This window comes from Tachyglossus aculeatus, chromosome 10 (genome assembly GCF_015852505.1).
Source record: "Tachyglossus aculeatus isolate mTacAcu1 chromosome 10, mTacAcu1.pri, whole genome shotgun sequence".
Taxonomy (NCBI): domain Eukaryota; kingdom Metazoa; phylum Chordata; class Mammalia; order Monotremata; family Tachyglossidae; genus Tachyglossus; species Tachyglossus aculeatus.
Genome location: NC_052075.1, coordinates 12167972 through 12180133, shown reverse-complemented (window position 1 = coordinate 12180133; position 12162 = coordinate 12167972). Strand labels below are relative to the sequence as shown.

The 12162-nt window shown below is 42.3% G+C and overlaps 1 long non-coding RNA gene across 1 annotated transcript; it reads left to right on the top strand.

The window, feature by feature from the left end:
* The first annotated feature begins 524 nt into the window (after positions 1-524).
* Positions 525-7101, top strand: LOC119932959. Its single transcript, XR_005452519.1, has 3 exons — positions 525-745; positions 2793-2850; positions 7022-7101. It is a non-coding gene; the product is annotated as an uncharacterized LOC119932959 (long non-coding RNA).
* Positions 7102-12162: the final 5061 nt, after the last annotated feature.

Here is a 12162-nt window from a genome sequence, read left to right as displayed (position 1 = left end):
ACTGAGCCATGCTGCTTGTGGTGGGCAGGTAGTATGCATCTACCATTCTGTTATATCTTACTTTCCCAAGGGCTTAGATCAGTGTTCTGCACACAGTAAGTGCTCAATAAATACCATTTATCGATAGACTGATTGTGCTGCAAGTCCATAACCTTTGAAAATTAAAAGCCCACTTAGTGTTTGACTTTACAAGAGTAAAACCAGCTTATAGAGCACATGTCCGTGTTGTTTGGCAAGTAGTCAATAAAACTGAACCTTATGACTTTCTCTCCTAAAGGTTCTAATCAAAACAATTTATTGCAGGCATGAAAACTCTGCTTTGCAGACTCTAGCTATTGTCAGTATGCACGGACTAACGTTGATAATAGCGGATGCGGTTTCGGATTAAGAGTCTCAGAGCTCCCCCATCTGTCTCACTGATAGTTGAATTTCCTCTCTCTCTCTCTCTCTATATATATCTATATATAGCATGTCGTCACAGCACCGAGATTTGTTTTTCCTGCTCCTATTTTACTAACCTTTACAATAGCAATTTCAATTTCTCCAATCCTTCCCTTACTGCCCAGTATAACTTGGAGCCTTATGCAAAGAAGCCAAACCTGACAGAGCTCAGCGTGACTGAGATGCGGATTTGCAAGCACTGGGAACATAACTAAATAGTGCAAGACAAAGCAGGTGGACGTGTTAGACCGTTTAAAATCCTGGACTCCCGTTAGCAAATGGTAATATCTTCCATGGCTACAAGGTAAGCCTACAGGATTCTTAAAAATAATCAGTAAATGTGATTAAGTAAAAATGGGCATTAGCACCTTATTTTAATTTGCATTGGACTCTTCTGGCTTCAGAAAAAAAATGATGTAATTTGATGCAGTTGTTTTAGTAGAATGAAACACTAGCTCCTGGGTGGGAAAAGTGTTTTGCTTTGTTCTGTCCTGGCTCTCAGATGTGGAATAGAATAGAAGGAACTTCAATCTTCAGCCTCTTTGCTCTGCAGCTGACTTTGCAGCTATTGTGATTCACTGACTCTCAGCAGTAATCTACCAATCGCTGTGTATCACTGCCCCTCTGTGGCTGGCCTAGAAAGGCCAAAAGCCTTACCAAATGCCAAAAGTTCTCAGTGGACAACTAAATAGATCCTGTTGCCCTCTCAGTTTGCATCAGCAGGTGCCAGTGGGCTGACCTGCACCAGTGCCCTTTGACTCACTAAAGACACTTGGGCCGATAAGCTGGTTTACAGCCAGTGGCGTTACATACGGGAGCAAAGTCTTTGCCGTGAAGCCGGGAGAACTGAATGCTTTTCTTGCTCCCGAACAAAATGGTCAACTTAGGAAACCATTGCCAGGATGCCAAATGGCTTCTGAACTCGGGAAGGCCTTATGGGACTTGTTCTGAGGTGCCCTTGCCGCATTGGAGGATATATTCCTAGGCAAGATAGAACCAAACCTGAGAACTTCGATGAGAAGTTCGGACAGTGCTCCAGAAAACTACTTTCTTGGTACCTTGATTTCTCTAAAGCTCTGCTTTAAAAGAGTCCCCTCTCCCCATCTGGAATCCTGCTACTGCAGACTCCCAGCATTCCTGTCAGGCAGTATGATTTCACGTTCATCATATCTTCCAATTTTTCCTTCTGCTTGCAGACACCTCCCTTCAGCTCATCATATAGAAGCTCCTTTCACAGGTCCTGCCTTAAAATGTGGGTCACGATTAGCCTTGTTAAGCAGCGTGACTCAGTGGAAAGAGCACGGGCTTTGGAGTCAGAGGTCATGGGTTCAAATCCTGCCTCTGCCAATTATCAGCTGTGTGACTTTGGGCAAGTCACTTATCTTCTCTGTGCCTCAGTTACCTCATCTGTAAAATGGGGATTAAGACTATGATCCCCCTGTGGGACAACCTCATCACTTTGTAACCTCCTCAGCACTTAGAACAGGGCTTTGCACACAGTAAGCACTTGATAAATGCCATTATTATTATTATTACTCTTAGACTTACAACTTGCAGAGGCCTAGTGGCTTAAGATCCATCTTTTCAGTATGGTTCCTAAGGGGTGCTGATGAAAAAGGCAGGAGGATCCAGATGGGATGACTCTAGGTGTCTCAGCCCTTAAGGACATTTGGATGGTGAACTGTCTCACAGCTCTTCAATTTGCACTAAAACTTGCAAGCACAGTGAAGCCATTTACCAGAGGACATAGTGGCCTTCCCGGGATCCTCACTGCTTCTTTCCCTATCACTATGTAAGCCAAGAACGTGCATTGAGAAAATAATTCATAGCCTTGGAATACGTGCTTAGTACTACCAAAACCTTGCCTAAATGTTCTCATTCCATGTACATACAGCCAATGAGGAAACTAAATCACAAAGAGGCTCAGTGACTCACCAAAGTCATAGAGAGGAGGCACTCTCATGCCGAAGGGAAGGGGTTTAATTAGATCCAGGGAAATCTGAGATTGTAGGAACAATAGGACAAAAAAAGGATGATCATAAAATGCCATATGTTTCAATGTGTACCCCTCAGGTAGTTGATAGGGCTGGTTCTAAATTACTTACCAGGTTGGTTGTCAGTAAGCCTCCCTCTGATGGATTGGCTCACATTTACACAAAGGTTATATCTTTATGGCGCTGGAACATTTTTCAAAATGTATTTTCCTGTGGAAAATTCCTTTCTTAACCCAAATCAGCATGGGACAAACCTAATTTTTAGACTCCTACTCGCTTGTATTGAGAATGTGCTGAACCCCATATACCAGTAAATTAATCCCAACTGCATCTACTACTTCTCTTTTCTTTTCCCAGACCTCTCCAGCTTTTCCAACCAAGACCAGACCAGAGTTCTCAGAGTTTTGACCTTCTGGTAAGGGACTCTAACAACCCGCCCCAAACCTCAAATCAGCACGTCACCAAAATGAGAAAAAAAGCCCATTCCCTCTCTATCACTGACTTTCGGATCTTAATACATTCTACTCTCACTATAAAGACTAAAAGAGATGTGTGGGGCTTGTACTGCTCTTGGTTTAAACCAGTTTTCTGCTGCCACCGCATTACTGAATAAAGGCACAGAAACCCCAGTTCATGCAACCCTCTCAGAATTTTCCCACAACCTTCCTTGGGCTCCTGACTTCCCGTTTGACAATTCCTGGACTAAGAGAAAACAAGGATGTGTCTGCAGTAAGCACACATAAATTCTCAACAAAAAAAATATGCCATGAAACAAGCAGAATAGAGAGAAAGGCTAGACAGAGCACACTTAATTCCTTAAGGTTCTACACACACTGGTCAATAAATACTGTTGATTGACAGACTCATTAGGCTCAATTCCTATTAGGCGAGCTTTGATTTCCTTTAGTCCCTTTACCTGAGAGCCACCACGGATTTCCTTAGCAGATTGGATTTTAACAGAAATACAGTCATTCTGCGAGGGTATTTTCTACTTTCCAACTTGAATGACATCTGTTGTTCTGCCTCTTTAGCTTATTCCAAATATATTTTTCAAAAACCCAGTAATCATTAGATTGTAAGTGCCTCGAAGACAGAGACCATGTCTTTTATAGTTGTGCTCTGCCAAACGTGGAGGAAAGGATTCTGCCGAAAGTAGTCACTGAGACACTGAAATGTATAAATGAACTAGGCCAGTCCAATGTGCTTAACGTAATTTCGGAGGATCAACAATACATAGAGAAGCAGCGTGGCTTAGTGGAAAGAGCAAGGGCTTGGGAGTCAGATGGCATGGGTTCTGATCCTGGCTCTGCCACTTGGCTGCGTGACTTTGGGCAACTCATTTAACTTCTCTGTGCCTCACTTACCTCACCAGTAAAATGGGGATTAAGACTGTGAGCCCACGTGGGACAGCCTGATTACCTTGTATCTACCCCAGTGTTTAGAACAGTGCTTGGCACATAGTAAGCGCGTACCAAATACCATCATTATTATTATTATCGTTATAAAGGTTTAGGGATGATGGAGACAAATCAATCAATAATAGCAGCATGGCCTCTGGAAAGAGCACAGGCCTGGGAGCCGGAGGACTGGGTTCTAATCCTGGCTCTGCCAACTGCTTGCTGTCTAACCTTGGACAAGTCACTTCACTTCTCTATGCCTCACTTCTTCTGCTCTCCCTTCTACGTAAACTACGAGCCCCATGCAGGGCGGGGACTGTATCCAACATAATTAATTTGTATCAACCCCAGCACTTTGAGCAGTATGGACATAGAAAGTACTTAACAAGCACTATTTATTTTATTTTGTTAGTATGTTTGGTTTTGTTCTCTGTCTCCCCCTTTTAGACTGTGAGCCCACTGCTGGGTAGGGACTGTCTCTCTATGTTGCCAACTTGTACTACCCAAGAGCTTAGTACAGTGCTCTGCACACAGTAAGCACTCAATGAATACGATTGATTGATTGATTAACAAGTATTGTAAAAAATAGTATTGTGCTCCCCCTGTGTGTTTGGAGCACTGTAGTAGATGTTTGGGAGCCTATAGAAGAAATGACAGATAGGATCCCTTCCTTCCAGATTCTCACGCTACAATGGAGGTATCTTACTGGATCTTATCTTAATGGATTTACAACCTTCCTCTGTTTTTAGAATGAAAACTCCCAGAATACTCCAAGCAAGGGTTAGAAAAAAAGGCACTTTTCTTTCTATTAACTTTTAAAAGCTTGTAGGAGTCCAGTTCACCTATGGATTTTCAGTGAAGTAAATTCTGCCAGTGTATCAGTCTTTTCAGCACTTTTGGAAGTTGCATTAACTCTTTCAGAATTGCAGACCCAGCTAGCCTTTTGTGAGCCCACTGTTGAGTAGGGACCGTCTCTATATGTTGCCAACTTGTACTTCCCAAGCGCTTAGTACAGTGCTCTGCACACAGTAAGCTCTCAATAAATGCAAATGAATGAATGAATGAATGAATCCCAATTCATTATTTATTATTTACATTCTTATATTACTCATTTATATTAATATCTGTCTCCCCTTCTGGACTGTAACCTCATTGTGGGCAGGGAATGTGTCTGTTTATTGTTGTATTGTACAGAACTCAAGTGATTAGTACAGTGCTCTGCACACAGTAAGCACCCAATAAATATGATTGACTGACATTATATTATTATGATTATTATTTCTGTTATTAATTCAATCGTTCAGTCATTTCTTGAGCGCTTACTGTGTGCAGAGCACTGCACTAAGTCCTTGGGAAGTACAATTCAGAAACAAATAGAGACAATTAATAACAGAATCATGTTAGCAGCTTCCAAAATATATGACAGAGAAGCCAGTTATGTCTTGAGTGGTCTCCAGTGTCCTTTCCAATATAGAGCTCATCTCCACACCCTAATTTGTCCTATACTGCTTTGGAGACTAGTTGAAGAAGACCCTTATTCTAAAAGAAAAACACTTCTGGTGGTTTGTGTGCAAGAGAAGGAGAAGGGAGAAAGAGAGAGATGCTTAGCAAAAGGAGATGGAAGGAGACATTTCTGACCATTTCAGGAGAGAAATTCTAACAAAATGAGCACATCAAATATGCATTTGATTTTAATAATTTAACCTCAAATGATCAAAAAGAAAGAATGATTGAATGAATGGGAGAACTAATTCACATCATTTACCTTTAATAAAGATTATTCCATAAAATGAAATAATCTGTCTTTTTTTTTATTTCCTGCAGGTGCAGAAATATAACTTGCAATAAATATACACTTGTTATAAAGAAGTTTCCAGAAGTGTATTTGTCTTAGTTTGTAACATTCATGTTTGTATCAGGATTCTAAATATGGAAAGATAGTGGCTCTGAGGGTCATTTTCCATTTTAATTACCATTATAGAAAATATCAATCAATCAATCAATCGCATTTATTGAGTGCTTACTGTGTGCAGAGCACTGTACTAAGCGCTTGGGAAGTACAAGTTGGCAACATATAGAGACAGTCCCTACCTAACAGTGGGCTCACAGTCTAAAAGTGGGAGACAGACCACAAAACCAAACATACCTCATCTGTAAAATGGCGATTAAGACTGTGAGCCCTCCGTGGGACAACCTGATCACCTTGTAACCTCCCCAGTGCTTAGAACAGTGCTTTGCACATAGTAAGTGCTCAATAAATGCCATTATTATTATTATTATTGCAACATGGAGCTTTAGTACGTACGTGGATTTTGAGATTGCAAAACCTTTTGCCTTTCTTAACTGTATGAAGGAATTGATTTTAGTTGTAATGGTTTATATATAGTAGTGATGTTCTAGCCGGGACCTGGTATTCAGTGAGCAAATAGGCAGTCAATAGTGTAGCACATCATGATACGCATGTAAGCAGCTCACATATGAGCACGTTGGCATGTATGAGATACTCTTTCACTGACTCCTGGTCCCTGATGAAATGAAGCGTTGACTTTGATTTCATCTGCAATTCCAGTCTAAGCTGGGAGCTAGATTGAGCACTGGGGTAGGAAAACAACCCATTCATTTGGGCATTTTCCTGATTTCCATACAAACCCGCCGCTGTTGTCTGTGGTTATAGTTTCCACCCCTTCCGTCTCTGTGGATTGTACGGCTCTCATTAAGGATCTCTAAGCAGTTAAGATGTAGCCCCTGAGTTCAAGGATCATTAACTTTCCCCATTTCCTGTTTCCAGCTCCCTGCATTTTAAGTCATGGAATTCACACAAAATAAGGCCTCGGAGTCGAATTATGGCAATTCCATTCAATCAGCATTTAGTTTAGCAAGCAACACACCCTCGTAACCCTGAAGGAATCACCGGCTGAACTCTCCTGAACTGCTTTCCTAACTAAACCCATTGGAGTATCCTGACGCTATTAAAAACAAGGACTACCCTGCAAAACTGTCATGCAAACACTGCTCCCCCAAACCCCCACACACCTTTTTTAAATCTTTACAAAGCCTGAGTTGCTCAGACAGTAAGATCAGGAGCCTGCCCTCTGCTTCCTGAATTTAAAGAACCTAGGTATAGAAATGAGGTTACATGATGAACGAAATTGGTCTCATAATAAAATTCGCTTTCCCACTGTCAACTAGGAAACATGAGCCTGCTGATATAGCCAGATGGAACCAGAGTTGGGGGCAGATCAAACCAGAGATGACAACTGTCAGTCAGGTAAGCACATGGGCAGTTGGATTCCAAGGTGGGAGAGTAATAATAATAATAATTATGGTATTTGTTAAGCCTTGTCATAAGGTATTTATTCAGATTCAGGGCTGTGCCCATCTCCCCACCCCAAGAAAACCTCCAATGGTTGTCCATTAACTCCGCATCAAACAGAAACTGCTCACCATCAGTGTTAAGGCACACAATCTGCTCTCCTTCTACCTTATCTCACTGATCTACTACAATCCAGCCTGCATACTTCACTTTTTTTATGCCAACCTAGTCTGCCTCAATTTCATCCCTTTTGGTGTCGACCCCTTGCTTACAACCTCCCTCATGTCTGGAACATTCTCCCACCTAACATCTCACAGACCACCACTTTAAAACCATATCCTCTTCAAGAAGTCTTTTGTGACTAATGTCATCTTCCCACCTTATTCCCTCCCCCCCGCCCCCCGCTTCAGCGATACATCTGAGTCCATACCTGCTAAGCATTTTAATACCCACCCCATCCCCACCGTGTGTAAGAACATATCCTTCCACACTCTAAAATTTATCTTAATTTCTGTATCCCTCACCAAATTATAAACTCTATGAGGGCAGGGATCATATCTACCTGCTCTGTTCAACTCTTCCAAGTACTTCGTATAAGGTTCTGTGAGCCGTAGGCCTCAAATACCACTGATTTATCAATTGATCTAGTAGAAAATTACTTTCTCATCTGAATTTGGAACAGAAATGACCCCTTCTCTCTGGTATGAAGTTTGCCAGAAAGGCCTCCATTCTTGTATTCTTCAAAAGATTTGGAGATGGAGCCAATTTTCCCGTTATGTGTGTTTTCACTACATATTTTAAACAGAAATGCTTTAGGGAATCAGGAAGCCATCTTCTAAGAATATGCATCTGCCTGGGTAGATTGTGACATGTCGCAAGAAAGTTTTGTTTTTTTTGTAAGAGCACAGCTCCTGCCAAGGCATTTGTATCATAATGCATCTTCTGTAATTTGAGGGTCTCCAACAACACAACCTTCCCATATGCTTTATGGGGTAATTGATTATCTATGTCTTCTATGAGGTTGCATCTGGGCATGATTCAGTCATAGGTGGAGAACATGTCAATTTTTTAACATTTTGGAGCTCATCATTCCACCTGCATTAGGCGCTTGGTTTAATAATGCAACTCAAAATTTCTATCTTATTCTCTTAGCAATGCATAGTGTAGGACCCCAGCTTCTTCTCTGCAACTATTGGGAAATTAAGGTCAAGTAAGAATTTCATTTTTGAATCTAAAGGCTAGGAGGATGGGGTTTTCTAAGAAGTATACATTCCCACTCTGTGTGTGTGTATTTGTGTGAGTGTATGTCCATCCAGATCCAACAAAACTCTTGCTTATAGGTTATGTAGAATCACAACCTTGTCCAAGGCCTCTGGGGAAGGGGAGATGAGGCTGGAGTTTTTCTAAGGGTCAAGTTAGGAACAGTGGCAACTATCCATTGATTCTGGGTCCCCCTTCCCCCTGGTATGACCCATGCTAACCCCTAAATCTGTCATTGTACCTCCCTAATATAGGATGTGTGGCCACATGGCTTTCACAAGCACTTCATCTAGTGCCAAAAGTCCTCTACTTGGTGAAATAAACCTTGCTGTTACTTTATTCCCCTCCCTGGGTCACAACTGGAGACTTTCCAGTACTCTACCAGTCTCAGCTATGGGAGGGAGAGTCAAGCAGAGGCATAGCCATTACATCGCTAGTTTAGGCAGTAGCTAGCATGTGGCAGGCAATCTGCTACAAGTCATAACTCACCTTTGCTGGGCAGCAGCATTAAGGGAGAGAGTTGAGGGAGGAGACTCAAATTTACTGCACGGAAGGCAGCAATGATAAACTATTTCTGTATTTTTACCAAGAAAACTCTATGGATACACTACCAGAATGATTGCAGATGGAGAGCGGGGCGTTCTGGGAGAGATATGGCCGTGGTGTCGCTATGGGTCGGAAGCGACTCGATGGCATAAGACAAAACAAGTTGGTTTACTGGAAAGAGCATTATTCTGGGAATCAGAAGGCCCAGTTCTGCTACCACTGAGGCAATGTGAGCAAGGACCGCTCATGCCCTTTGCCATATGCTGCATCTTTTTCTGCCTGCTCAGCTGCTGGCCTCCATCCCACCACGGAATCATGGCTGGCAGAGATGAAAGAATGTGAATGGCTCTTTTCCAGCTGCTAGCATGAAAATCAGTTCTGCCACACAGGTTCTTTGTCCTGAAGTCACAAACCCGGGGCTCATTGGTTGTTCCTGATTGGAGACCCCATCACTGGACTAGCAGATAAATTAGGGAAACGAGGTAATTCTAAATTGAAATGTCTCTTTAAATCTGAAATATTCACTGCACAAATTCCTTCCGTGCAGAAGTTCACACAAACCAGGTGGCAGAAGCAGGGTGGCCCAGTGGAAAGAGCACAGGCCTAGGACTCAGAGGACCTGGGTTCTTGTGCTGGCTCTGCCAGTTGTCTTCTGGGTGACCTTGGACAAGTCACTTAATTTCTCACTGTGTCAGTTTCCTTATCTTTCAAGTGGGGATTCTGTTTCAAATTTCAAATGGAGATACCCGGTCGCTCTCCTACTTAGATTGTTAGTCCCCTATGGGACAAGGACAGCGTTAGATCTACCTACCATCTATCTACCCCAGTGCTTGACACATAATGAGTGTTGAACAAATGCCATTAGTTCTTATTATTAATTTAAATCTCTGCTGAAGCGGCAATATAGAGGCTGCCAGTGATTCCCATCTAAAGAATTCAGAGTATTTACAGCAATGCTAAAATGGTCTCATGCTCAATTGTAAGATCCTTTGAGGGCAGAAATCATAATAATAACGATGGTACTTGTTAAGCGCTTACTATGTGCCAAGCACTGTTCTAAGCACTGGGGTAGATATAAGTTAATCAGGTTGGACACAGTCCCTATGCTACATGGGGCTCATGCTCTTATCCCCACTTTACAGATGAGGTAACTGAGGCCCAGAGAATTTAAGTGACCTACCCAAGGTCACAAAGCAGACAAGTGGCAGAGGCAGGATTAGAACCCAGTCCTTCTGACTTCCGCTAGGTCACGCTGCTTCTCTACCAACTCTGTTCAACCAACCCCATTGTATTATACATTCCCAAGTGCTTATTACAGTGCTCTGCACACAACAAGTGCTCAATAAATACCATTGATAATTAAACCTTGTTGGGGGGGGGGATGTTAATGGTATTTGTTAAGCGCTTACTATGTGTCAAACACTGTTCTAATTGCTGGGGAGATACAAGTTAATTAGGTTGGCCACCATCCATGTCCCACATGGAGCTCACATTCTTAATCCCCATTTTACAAACGAGGTAACTGAGGCCCAGAGAAAGTAAGTAACTTGCCCAAGGTTACATACACAGCAGATGTGTGGCAGAGCTGGGATTTGAACCCAGATCCTTCCAAAACCCTGGCCCGTGCTCTAACCACTAAGCCACTCTGCTTCTGAAAAGACAGACTGGAGGTCAGCATCAGGAGCCGGCTTATCAAACTATCTTTCTGTGTGTCCGGCAGGCGGTGGATTGACGGACTGTCCCATGACCATTGTTCTTCTCAGCCTTCCAACCTGCCATCAGACTCACCTTTTCTGAATTGGTTTATGCACATTTACTTCAACTTGCTTCTCACAGTTTTAGGGACCCCAGCAGTTTCCCCCAAATTCATAGGGTCCTAATGAAGTCTTTGGACACCTACAACCTAACATCGCATTTCTAAAATATTGCACTGTAACGGGATGGACATTCTGCCTTTTTTTCACAAATGCAGTGGAGGTTCCAGGAAAGCTGAGGGTAAAGGGCTCTAGAGTTTCCTCAAAGCCTGCAAGCTTTTGCCAGACTGCTGTATTTTGCATAATATAGCAATTAACCGTGGAATATCCTTACTTTTTTTTTAGAGGAGAGTAATTTCTCCAATATTAATGTTAATGAGGTTGATTAAGCTCGCGTTATCACTCTGCAAACATCTGTTGGGGCATGACAAATTGGCAAAGGAATTGTGGAGCAAAATTTTTGAAGTAATGTTCTTCACATTTCATAATGAAGAAACATGTACAATTAAAAAAACGTGATGCAAAATGAAGTACAATTAATGATATAATTAGTCCTATGCTACCCCTCTGTGGCTGAGGTGTGGGATGGAAACTAAGACAGAAGCAGACTGGCATTCAGTTAGTGGTGGGGGAAAAAAATGTATATTTTCCTTATTTAGGAGCAGAAGCTGGCTTCACTCTTCAGAGATATTAAAGTGACATTAACAGAACTATATAGTGTCTTTAGAGAAGCAAGGTGGTCTAGTGGAAAGAACACAAGCCTGGGAATTAGAGAACCTAGATTCTAATCCCAAATCCATCACTTGTCTGTTGTATGACAGTGGGTAGATCATACATCTTCTCTGTTCCTCAGTTTCCTCATCTGTGAGGTGGGGATTCAGCACCTGTTCTCTTTCCTACTTAGACTGTAAATGCGTGGCTCGGTGGAAAGAGCCCGGGCTTTGAAGTCAGAGGTCATGGGTTCAAATCCTGGATCCTCCGATTGTCAGCTGTGTGACTTTGGTTGGGCAAGTCACTTCACTTCTCTGTGCCTCAGTTGCCCTCATCTGTAAAATGGGGATTAAGACTGTGAGCCCCATATGGGACAACCTGATCACCTTGTATCCCCCCAGTGCTTAGAACAGTGCTTTGCACATAGTAAGCGCTTAACAAATACCATCATCATTATTATTATTATTATTATTATTATTGTATCTATCCCAGCTCTTGGTACAATGCTCGTCACATGAAAATGACTTAAATGCCACAGTTATTAGGAGGAGACTTTTGATATGCAATGTCTTTCTCCTCCTGGTCCTGGGTATCTTTTGGTCTGGAGACTGTAGAAGAGTCTCCAGTCATTAGAAGGCTTAGCAAATTTAACTTTAGCTATGGACAGAAAGATTCCCGGGGCCAACCCCACATGATCCACTAAAAGGAGCCCAGAAACTTGGGAAAGGGCAAATCATGTAGAAAAA